We start from the raw sequence: 11588 nt of genomic DNA, 5'->3' as shown, positions 1-11588 counted from the left end.
CAATTGGACTCTCCTGGGGATTTGTGACATCGGACAACGCCACCAATATTGTGCGTGCATTACATCTGGGCAAATTCCAGCACGTCCCATGTTTTGCACATACATTTAATTTGGTGGTGCAGAATTATTTAAAAAACGACAGGGGCGTGCAAGAGATGCTGTCGGTGCCCCGAAGAATTGCGGGCCACTTTCTGCCTTCAGCCACCGCATGCCGAAGACTGGAGCACCACCAAACATTCCTGAACCTGCCCTGCCATCATCTGAAGCAAGAGGTGGTAACGAGGTGGAATTCAACCCTCTATATGCTTCAGATGATGGAGGAGCAGCAAAAGGCCATTCAAGCCTATACAACTGCCCACGAAATAGGCAAAGGAGGGGGAATGCACCTGACTCAAGCGCAGTGGAGAATGATTTCAACGTTGTGCAAGGTTCTGCAACCCTTTGAACTTGCCACACGTGAAGTCAGTTCAGACACTGCCAGCCTGAGTCAGGTCATTCCCCTCATCAGGCTTTTGCAGAAGAAGCTGGAGACATTGAAGGAGGAGCTAAAACAGAGCGATTCCACTAGGCATGTGGGACTTGTGGATGGAGCCCTTAATTCGCTTAACCAGGATTCAATCTGTTGAAATCAGAGCACTACATTTTGGCCACCGTGCTCGATCCTAGATTTAAAACCTACATTGTATCTCTCTTTCCGGCAGACACAAGTCTGCAGAGGTTCAAAGACCTGCTGGTGAGAAAATTGTCAAGTCAAGCGGAACGTGACCCGTCAATAGCTCCTCCTTCACATTCTCCCGCAACTAGGGGTGCGAGGAAAAGGCTAAGAATTCTGAGCCCACCCGCTGGCGGTGATGCAGGGCAGTCTGGAGTGAGTGCTGACATCTGGTCCGGACTGAAGGACCTGGCAACGATTACTGACATGTCGTCTACTGTCACTGCATATGATTCTGTCACCTTTGAAAGAATGGTGGAGAATTATATGAGTGACTGCATCCAGGTAGGCACGTCAGTATGTATACTGGCAGGAAAAAGAGGCAATTTGGAGGCCCTTTGCTCAAACTGGCTTTATTCTACCTAAGTTGCCCTCCCTCCAGTGTGTACTCCAAAAGAGTGTTTAGAGCAGCCGCTCACCTTGTCAGCAATCGGCGTACGAGGTTACTTCCAGAAAATGTGGAGAAGATGATGATCATCAAAATGAATTATAATCAATTCCTCCGTGGAGACATTCACCAGCAATTGCCTCCAGAAAGTACACAGGGATCTGAGATGGTGGATTCCAGTGGGGACGAATTAATAATCTGTGAGGAGGGGGATGTACACAGTGAAAGGGGTGAGGAATCGGAGGATGATGAGGTGGACATCTTGCCTCTGTAGAGCCAGTTTGTGCAAGGAGAGATTGATTGATTGATTCTTTTTTGGTGGGGGCACAAACCAACCAGTCATTTCAGTCAGTCGTGTGGCAGACCCTGTCGCTGAAATGATGGGTTCGTCAATGTTTTTCTTTTCAATCTAAGCCCCTGCAGTTTTCTGTAAGCATCTGCTTCGCTATGATGATCAACAAGTCACATGGGCAAACACTCAGGGCTGGAGGCGTAGATCTTAGGACCAGCTGCTACAAGCATGGCAGAGGTGTCACTATCACTGGTGACACCCAGAGAGGTGGCGAAGGAGATTGTAATGCAGTGCGCGCAGATAAAAGGAGGGAGGAGGGTAAAAAGGAGGCATGGTCTCATAGGTAGGGGCGTGGCCTGAATCACCATTTTGTTGCTCCGGGTATCCCGGGGGTTGGGGGCTGCACCCGGGGACTAGTGTGTGAGTGGTGCTGGCTCCTGCACAGTGACAGAAACTGGGTGTTGCACGTAATGTCACAGTGAAACACCCATATTCTGTCACTGAAGAAGAGCCGGCACTTTGGTGTCACCCCCCTTGGCGGGTGACACTCGGGTATGTGCTGCAACCCCGTTGTGATGCCACTGACCCATGGGAAGCTTTACGTGGCTTACCCATGTGTTAGTAGCCCCAAGCATCTTTTGTGTTAGTCCCTGAAGAAAAACTTCAAATATTGTTTACAATTTTGTAATCAATGGGCCTAATTCAGTAAGGATTGCAAATTCTGCTAAGTAACAGAATTTGCAATCCTTTGGTTCGCATGCTGGGGCCACCCATCACAGGGCATGGCCACCCAGCATGCCGCCTCCCTTCTTGACCACGCTGAAATTGCAGTCTCAGTGCAGTTCAACGTGATCATAAAAAATGGGTTAGCCTCCTGTTGGTGCAGACTGTACTTGTGCGCAGGAAGCCGCCACCATTTTTGTGATCGCAGCGGCTGCATGTGATGTCATGCAGCCGCTCTGACCACGCCTCCTGTTTCTCCGTTGCCGACCCCATTTTGTAGCCCTGCCCCTGCACCGCTCCATCTCCGACTTTGAAATGGATTGTTGCTGACCCCCCTCCCACCCCCCACCCCCCCGCACCGATTGACAGTCAGAGGCGATCGCATTATCTGCGGGGTGCCACAGAAAATGCAGGCGCAAGCGTATGCTCTTAGCAATTTTTGCAGTTGGATTGCTTATTGCGATTGCAATCCAACCTGAATCAGGCTCTATTACCTATCACAATGCACTGCAGGTAGTACAAAATGGGGTTAATATAGGAGAAAAACCCCCAGAGCTGTGCTCCTTAACTGTCCCTGGTGGCTAGTGGAGCGGCTGCCCAGTAATCAGTGTCCACGCCAGTGCGCACACGGCCCGCCCCCTACAGCCACGCTGGATCACGGTATAGTGTGGGCACAGAAGCCCCTTACCTCCCTTTCATCAGCGGCCTCGTGATCCCGGAGGGCGGTGTGTGTGTGACTGACCTTAGGAAGAAACCGGAGCCTCCGCTGCAGTGACCCAGCAACCAGGGCACGGGAGTATACTGCGCCGCTGGGAGTGATGGAGCTGCAGTAAAGATGTCTATTAGACCTAGCCTGCTGCAGCCCTTGTAGATTCTTATAAAAAAAGTTCTTCTTTTCTTGTCAAAATTAATAGCTAAGAATAGGCTGCCTGAGGCAGCCCCCTGTTAAGTGGCCTGCTACTGAAGGCACCAACTACAAACTGAGCTCCCTGTTCATGGAAGCGAGGTTATAGAGCAGGGGGCGCTGAGCATCTTGGGAACAGTCAAAAGCTTTGAGCCTGTTGGTGCCTCAGATCAAGATCCTACTCTACACCCCAATGTGAATCCTTGTGGAGTCTAGTGTACCCCACAGAAGAAATGAATGTGTCACACCCATTGGCAGCAACATTAGAATAGCTGCTGATGGGCACAATTGAGAAAGGAAGGGGGGAAAACATTTGAATCCAGCACATATATGTAATTTGAATATGTCATTTGTACCTTCCTACTTTAAAATGTAATGGATGAACCTCACCCTGTGAGAACTATCTTCATGATCAAGAGATCTCATATGCAAGATAAGTATGTGTTGGCAGAGGCGCTCACTGGGCAGAGATGCTGATCGCATCTCTGGCATGTGCCAGTGCACTGCGGCACCAGCACACACACACACTTCAGACCTGATCTCCTGTTGTGTGAATATGCACAGCAGAGATCAGGTCTGAATTAGGCCCTATATACAGCTGTCAGTAAGGCAGGGATCTGCTTCTGCCAGTGAGGCAGGGATCTGCTGCTGCCAGTGAGGCAGGGATGTGCTGCTGTCAGTGAAGCAGTGATCTGCTGCTGTCAGTGAGGCAGTGATCTGCTGCTGTCAGTAAGGCAGGGATGTGCTGCTATAAGTGAGGCAGGTATGTGCTGCTGTCAATGAGGCAGGGATGTGCTGCTGTCAGTGAAGCAGGGATGTGCTGCTGTCAGCGAGGCAGTGATCTGCTGCCCACTATCTCCCTATCACCCCTGCCTGAGTCACACACTTTCCCTGTCACCCCTGCCCCAGTTACCCACTATCTCCCAGTCACCGCTGCCTCAGTTAACCACTATACCTGCGACCCCTGCCTCAGTCACCCACTATACCGGTCACCCCTGCTTTAGTCACCCACTATCTCTGTCACCCCTGCCTCAGTCAACCACTATCTCCATATCACCCCTACCTCAGTCACCCACTATCCCTGTCACCCCTGCCTCAGTCACCCACTGTCACCCTATCACCCCTGCCTCAGTCACCCACTATCCCTGTCACCCCTGCCTCAGTCTCCTACTGTCCCTGTCACCCCTGCCACAGTCATCCACTATATCCCTATCACCCCTGCCTTAGTCACTGACTATCTCCCAGTCACCCCGGCCTCAGTCACCCACTATCTCCCACTCATACATGCTTCAGTCACCCACTATCTCCCAGTCATCCCTGCCTCAGTCACCTACTGACACCAGTGCAGACATTTCTGCTGCGGCCTCTCCACTCTCCAGCGTGAACGTCCTGACGACTGAGGAAATCCGCTTCCCAGTTGAGGACTCCGGGAATGAACACTGCCGATATTGCTGGCAGATGACGTTCTACCCAACTGAGGATTTTTGATACTTCCAGCTTTGCCATGCAATTTCGAGTGCCGCCTTGATGATTTGTGTACACTACCGTGGTGGTGTTGTCCGATTGTACTTGAACAGGCCTGTTCTGTACTAGAGGCAGGGCCGGTGTCAATGAATTGAACACTGCCTGCAATTCCAGAATGTTTATCGGGAGGAGAGATTCCTCCCTGGTCCACCGATGGTGAAGGGTCGTCATCACGGCCATGACCTTGGTGAATTTCCGAGGTGCCGTGGCCAAACCAGAAGGCAGGACCTGAAATCCAAAAACTAACCAGGCACAACACTGCTTAGCTTCCAACATCAGATGAGATTGGACATATCCAGTGTGATGCGGCTGTAGATGATTTTTGCTGTTTCTAACTTCTACTTCTAACTACTGGTACATCAATGAATAAGTTTCAAAATATAATGCAAGAAAAAAAGCAATTGTTTCCCCAGCACACTGAATGGATAACAGTAACCAGATATAAATCCCACATGATAATAGAATTCAGAGATCTTCGTTACACATATTCTATTATCATGTGGGATTTATATCTGGTTACTGTTATCCATTCAGTGTGCTGGGGAAACAATTGCTTTTTTTCTTGCTCAGAAATACCCCTTCCCTTCGAGCACCTGAATGATATCACTAAGCTAATTGAGCATTTACCAATCTTTATGTATGTTGTGAGAGGCAGAGAGGTTTCTGCATTAGGAGGAGGTGCAGGCCCTGACATGCCACATGGAGCATTATGGGGTTGCTGCAAGGTAAGTAGCTCTTAGCTTAGACATATTTTAGTAAGGAGCCATTATCATGTGACTCCTTGCTGGTTAATATTAGACCCAGATTGGGGTAATGGAGGTGTGAGGTGTGGTGCCTCTGGACTGGCTGAGCTGGATGGCTTTAGTGTGGCATACCTTTACATTCTATTAACACTTTTCACTTATTAATTTTCTAACACTATTTCTCTATTTTAATTACATTTCATGTTTGTATCACCCCCTCTATAGCTTCGGCTTCCTAAATACTAATTTATTAACACTATAGTTTTTTACACTGGTATGTCACGCTGTGCTTTCTGGCTCATTCTGGTGTTTTGGGGTGCCATACCCTGCACCTAGATATAGCGCTAGGGACCCCAAATATACAGAGAGGCCTTGATGTGGCTTTGGGGCTTAACCACACATTTGCGCAAATATGTGTAACGAAGATCTCTGAATTCTATTATCATGTGGGATTTATATCTGGTTACTGTTATCCATTCAGTGTGCTGGGGAAACAATTGCTTTTTTTCTTGCTCAGAAATACCCCTTCCTTTCGAGCACCTGAATGATATCACTAAGCTAATTGAGCATTTACCAATCTATATGTATGTTGTGAGAGGCAGAGAGGTTTCTGCATTAGGAGGAGGTGCAGGCCCTGACATGCCACATGGAGCATTATGGGGTTGCTCCAAGGTAAGTAGCTCTTAGCTTAGACATATTTTAGTAAGGAGCCATTATCATGTGACTCCTTGCTGGTTAATATTAGACCCAGATTGGGGTAATGGAGGTGTGAGGTGTGGTGCCTCTGGACTGGCTGAGCTGGATGGCTTTAGTGTGGCATACCTTTACATTCTATTAACACTTTTCACTTATTAATTTTCTAACACTATTTCTCTATTTTAATTACATTTCATGTTTGTATCACCCCCTCTATAGCTTCGGCTTCCTAAATACTAATTTATTAACACTATAGTTTTTTACACTGGTATGTCACGCTGTGCTTTCTGGCTCATTCTGGTGTTATGGGGTGCCACACCCTGCACCTAGATATAGCGCTAGGGACCCCAAATATACAGAGAGGCCTTGATGCGGCTTTGGGGCTTAACCACACATTTGCGCAAATATGTGTAACGAAGATCTCTGAATTCTATTATCATGTGGGATTTATATCTGGTTACTGTTATCCATTCAGTGTGCTGGGGAAACAATTGCTTTTTTTCTTGCTCAGAAATACCCCTTCCTTTCGAGCACCTGAATGATATCACTAAGCTAATTGAGCATTTACCAATCTATATGTATGTTGTGAGAGGCAGAGAGGTTTCTGCATTAGGAGGAGGTGCAGGCCCTGACATGCCACATGGAGCATTATGGGGTTGCTCCAAGGTAAGTAGCTCTTAGCTTAGACATATTTTAGTAAGGAGCCATTATCATGTGACTCCTTGCTGGTTAATATTAGACCCAGATTGGGGTAATGGAGGTGTGAGGTGTGGTGCCTCTGGACTGGCTGAGCTGGATGGCTTTAGTGTGGCATACCTTTACATTCTATTAACACTTTTCACTTATTAATTTTCTAACACTATTTCTCTATTTTAATTACATTTCATGTTTGTATCACCCCCTCTATAGCTTCGGCTTCCTAAATACTAATTTATTAACACTATAGTTTTTTACACTGGTATGTCACGCTGTGCTTTCTGGCTCATTCTGGTGTTTTGGGGTGCCACACCCTGCACCTAGATATAGCGCTAGGGACCCCAAATATACAGAGAGGCCTTGATGCGGCTTTGGGGCTTAACCACACATTTGCGCAAATATGTGTAACGAAGATCTCTGAATTCTATTATCATGTGGGATTTATATCTGGTTACTGTTATCCATTCAGTGTGCTGGGGAAACAATTGCTTTTTTTCTTGCTCAGAAATACCCCTTCCTTTCGAGCACCTGAATGATATCACTAAGCTAATTGATCATTTACCAATCTATATGTATGTTGTGAGAGGCAGAGAGGTTTCTGCATTAGGAGGAGGTGCAGGCCCTGACATGCCACATGGAGCATTATGGGGTTGCTCCAAGGTAAGTAGCTCTTAGCTTAGACATATTTTAGTAAGGAGCCATTATCATGTGACTCCTTGCTGGTTAATATTAGACCCAGATTGGGGTAATGGAGGTGTGAGGTGTGGTGCCTCTGGACTGGCTGAGCTGGATGGCTTTAGTGTGGCATACCTTTACATTCTATTAACACTTTTCACTTATTAATTTTCTAACACTATTTCTCTATTTTAATTACATTTCATGTTTGTATCACCCCCTCTATAGCTTCGGCTTCCTAAATACTAATTTATTAACACTATAGTTTTTTACACTGGTATGTCACGCTGTGCTTTCTGGCTCATTCTGGTGTTTTGGGGTGCCACACCCTGCACCTAGATATAGCGCTAGGGACCCCAAATATACAGAGAGGCCTTGATGCGGCTTTGGGGCTTAACCACACATTTGCGCAAATATGTGTAACGAAGATCTCTGAATTCTATTATCATGTGGGATTTATATCTGGTTACTGTTATCCATTCAGTGTGCTGGGGAAACAATTGCTTTTTTTCTTGCTCAGAAATACCCCTTCCTTTCGAGCACCTGAATGATATCACTAAGCTAATTGAGCATTTACCAATCTATATGCAAAATATAATGCATCAAGAGAACGGTGTTGGTAGTATAAAACTACCTACAGCACCTGGTATTCCCAGGTGGTCTCACATCCAAGAACAAACCAGGCCTAAAATCAGGTGATATTGGGCATATACAGTGTGGTGTGGCTGTAGATGAGCTTAGTGGTTTCTGTTAGAGTTCTTCTACTTCTAACTACTCGTACATAAATGAGTAAGCGGCCGATTTATTAAACCTGGTGAAATGATAATTTGCATGGTGATAAAGTACCAGCCAATCAGCTCCTAATTGCCATGTCACAGGCTGGGTTTGAAAAATGACAGTTAGGAGCTGACTGGCTGGTACTTTATCACCTTGCACTTTATCAGTTCACCAGGCTTAATAGATCTGCCCCAATGTTTCAAAATGGAATGCATCAAGAGAACGGTGTTAGTATTGTAAAAATACACACAGCTCCCGGTATTTCCTGGTGGTCTCCCATCCAAGTACTAAAACCAGGACCAACACTGCTCAGCTTCCATGATCAGGAGAGATTGGGCAAATCCAGTGTGCTGTGGCTGTAGATGAGCTGGTGGTTTTTATTACAGCTCTTCTACTTCTAACTTCTGGTATATAAAAGAATACATGTAAAAATTAAATGTACCAAGAAAATGGTGTTGGTAGTTTAAAAACACCTCAAGAATCTGATACTACCAAGCAGTCTCCCATCCATGTATTAACAAAGTCCAATACTGCTTTGCTTCAAAAATCAAATGAGATTGGGCATATCCAGTGTGGTGTGGCTTTAGATAAGCTTTGTGGTTTCTGTTAGAGCTCTTCTACTTCTAACTACTGGTACATTAATGAATATGTATAAGGTTGTAGTTTATCCAATATGCCTTTACTACCTTACCTTTCAACCCCCCCTCCCTCCCCTCTTCTCCTTATAGCTTCCTTAGTTCTCTCCTCCTCATGTGTGCGTTATTTGTTTTCTCATACGTCCTAGAGGATGCTGGGGTCACATTAAGAACCATGGGGTATAGACGGGATCCGCAGGAGACATGGGCACTTTAAGACTTTCAAAGGGTGTGAACTGTCTCCTCCCTCTATGCCCCTCCTCCAGACTCCAGTTTTAGTATTGTGCGCAGTGATACTGGATGCACTACAGGGGAGCTCTACTGAGTTTCTCTGAAAAGACTTGTTAGTTTTTTTTATTTTCAGGGAGGCTGCTGGCAACAGTCTCCCTGCTTCGTGGGACTTAGGGGAGAGAAGTATGACCAACTTCTAGTGAGTTCAATGGCTCTGCTTCAGGCTGACAGGACACCATTAGCTCCTGAGGGTGCTGATCGTTGGGTACGCCTAGATGCACACTCCCGCAGCCTGCCGTCACCCCCTTACAGAACCAGAAGACAGGTGAGTAGCAGAAGAACAGAAGACTTCTTCTCCAGTGATGGCATTCTGAGGTACCGAGCAGCGAGCGGAACGCTGCGCGCCATGCTCCCACACAAACACAGGCACTGCAGGGTGCAGGGCACGGGGGGGGGGGCACCCTGGGCAGCATAAATTCCTCACAAAAGGCTGGAAAAAGTGGACATTAGTGCCTGGGCACTGTCCTTACCCCGCTAGCGTAATTAATTATTTCTGAGCGGGACAGATACGCGCCATTACAGCGGCGGGGCTTCTTCCTCACCTCACCAGAACATCTTTAGAGCATTACAAGTCTATCACTATAGAGTTTATTATTTCCCAGACTGTGTACTTTTGGCGCTGGATTGTGAGCTGAAAAATCCTCTGTGTCCCTCTGACAGATTTACTGACGGTCTGTCCCCCATAAACCGGTGTGTCTGTGGGTACTTGGTACATGTGTGTCAACATGTCGGTGGCTGAATGTTTTTCCCAAGAGGAAACTATATTAGGAATGCAGACATATGATGGTGGCCCTGTTGGCACCACCAATAACTGACTGCGTAAAAGTTTCAGTAATATCAGAGTAAGGTTGGATAAATCTGTGTCCCAGACACAGACGTAGAGAATAGATGTGATGTTCATGGCTATGTTTCTTTTCCCTCATGCCCCGCGGGGTCGCAAAAATGTTATTTTGCCCAGTTACTACACACTGATACTGACACGGATACTGATTCCTATGTCAACCATAATGTTTCCTGATTAGATCCAATATTGGCAAGGAGCATTCAGTACATGATTGTGGATATTAAGGACATATTAAAATCACTGAAGACCCTGCAGTTCCTGACAAAGGGGTCTATATGTATGTATATATAGATATATAATGAAAGCTGATGTAACGTTCCTCCATCTCTGTTTGAGAAAGTCTGGGCCAGCTCGACAAGATGGTTTCAAATCCCCAAAAGGATTCTGGTTGTTTATTCATTTCCCGCCGCAGACAGAATAAAGTGGGAGTCACCCCCTGTTCTGCACGGGGCCCTGTCACAAATCCAGCGGATCGTATGCAGGAAGCTACATTATTTCTAGTTATGTAACCACGGGTACATTACTTAGACCTGCCATTACATGTGCATGGGTGAGTAGTAGTATTCAAGAATTGGTCGAATACCTTGTCATCCGATATAGATACCTTGGAGAGATGGGATACTCCTTACGTTGTATCATATCAAGGACACTTCAGCATACTTACGTGAGACTGCAAGGGATATAGGACTCTTGAGTTCACGGGCCAATTTCATGGCAGTCTCGGATAGGAGGGCATTGTGGATTCACCAAGAGAATGCTGATGCTGACTCCAAGAAGAAAGGGAGTCTCTTCCCTATGAAGGTGAAGCCTTGTTTGGTGACTGCCTAGTTAATTTGATCTCGGCAGCTCCCGCAGGTAAGTCAACCTTCTTGCCCTATGTTCCCTCCCAACGGATGAAGACGCATCATTATCTGATGCAGTCATTTCGGCCCAATAGATATGCAAGAAGTTAAGACTCCCCTTTCTTTGCAGGTAGAGGAAGGAGAAGAGGGAAGAGGTCTGCATCCTCTTCAAGATCTCAGGAGCAGAGATCATCCTCTGCTTCTGCCAAATCCACCGCATGACGCTGGGGCTCTCTCGCAGGAGCCCGCACCAGTGGGGGCACGTCTAAAACTCTTCAGTCAGTTCTGGATTCATTCGGATATGGACTCGTGTTTTACAAATAGTGTCCCAAGGGTACAAACTGGGGTTTCAAGACGTTCCCCCTCACCGATTGTTCAAATCGGCTTTAGTCAGCAGGGAGAAGGTTTTTATTCAAGCCTCTTCGTGGTCCCTAAGCCGGACAGCTCAGTCAGACCAATCTGAAATCTGAAATCCCTCAATTTCTACCTAAGGAAATTAAATTTCAAGATGGAATCTCTCAGTGCAGTGATCTCCAGTCCGGAGGAAGGAGATTTCATGGTTTTGGTAGACATAAAGGATGCCTACTTACATGTTCCCATTTAGCCTCTGCATCAAGCTAGCTGAGGTTTGCAATTCAGTATTGTCATTACCAATTTCAGACATTGCCGTTTGGTCTGTCCACGGCTCTGAGGATTTTCACCAGGGTGATCGCAAGCAAGGAGTAACAATTATCCCGTACTTGGATGATCTCTTGATAAAGACGAGATCCAGGGACCAGTTAGTGCAAAACATTGCACTCTCCCTGACAGTTCTTCAACAACATGGTTGGCTCCTAAACTTGCCAA

Source organism: Pseudophryne corroboree, unplaced genomic scaffold (genome assembly GCF_028390025.1).
Source record: "Pseudophryne corroboree isolate aPseCor3 unplaced genomic scaffold, aPseCor3.hap2 scaffold_1295, whole genome shotgun sequence".
Lineage (NCBI taxonomy): Eukaryota > Metazoa > Chordata > Amphibia > Anura > Myobatrachidae > Pseudophryne > Pseudophryne corroboree.
The sequence above is the reverse complement of the archived record's forward strand: the minus strand, read 5'-3'. Positions refer to the sequence as shown.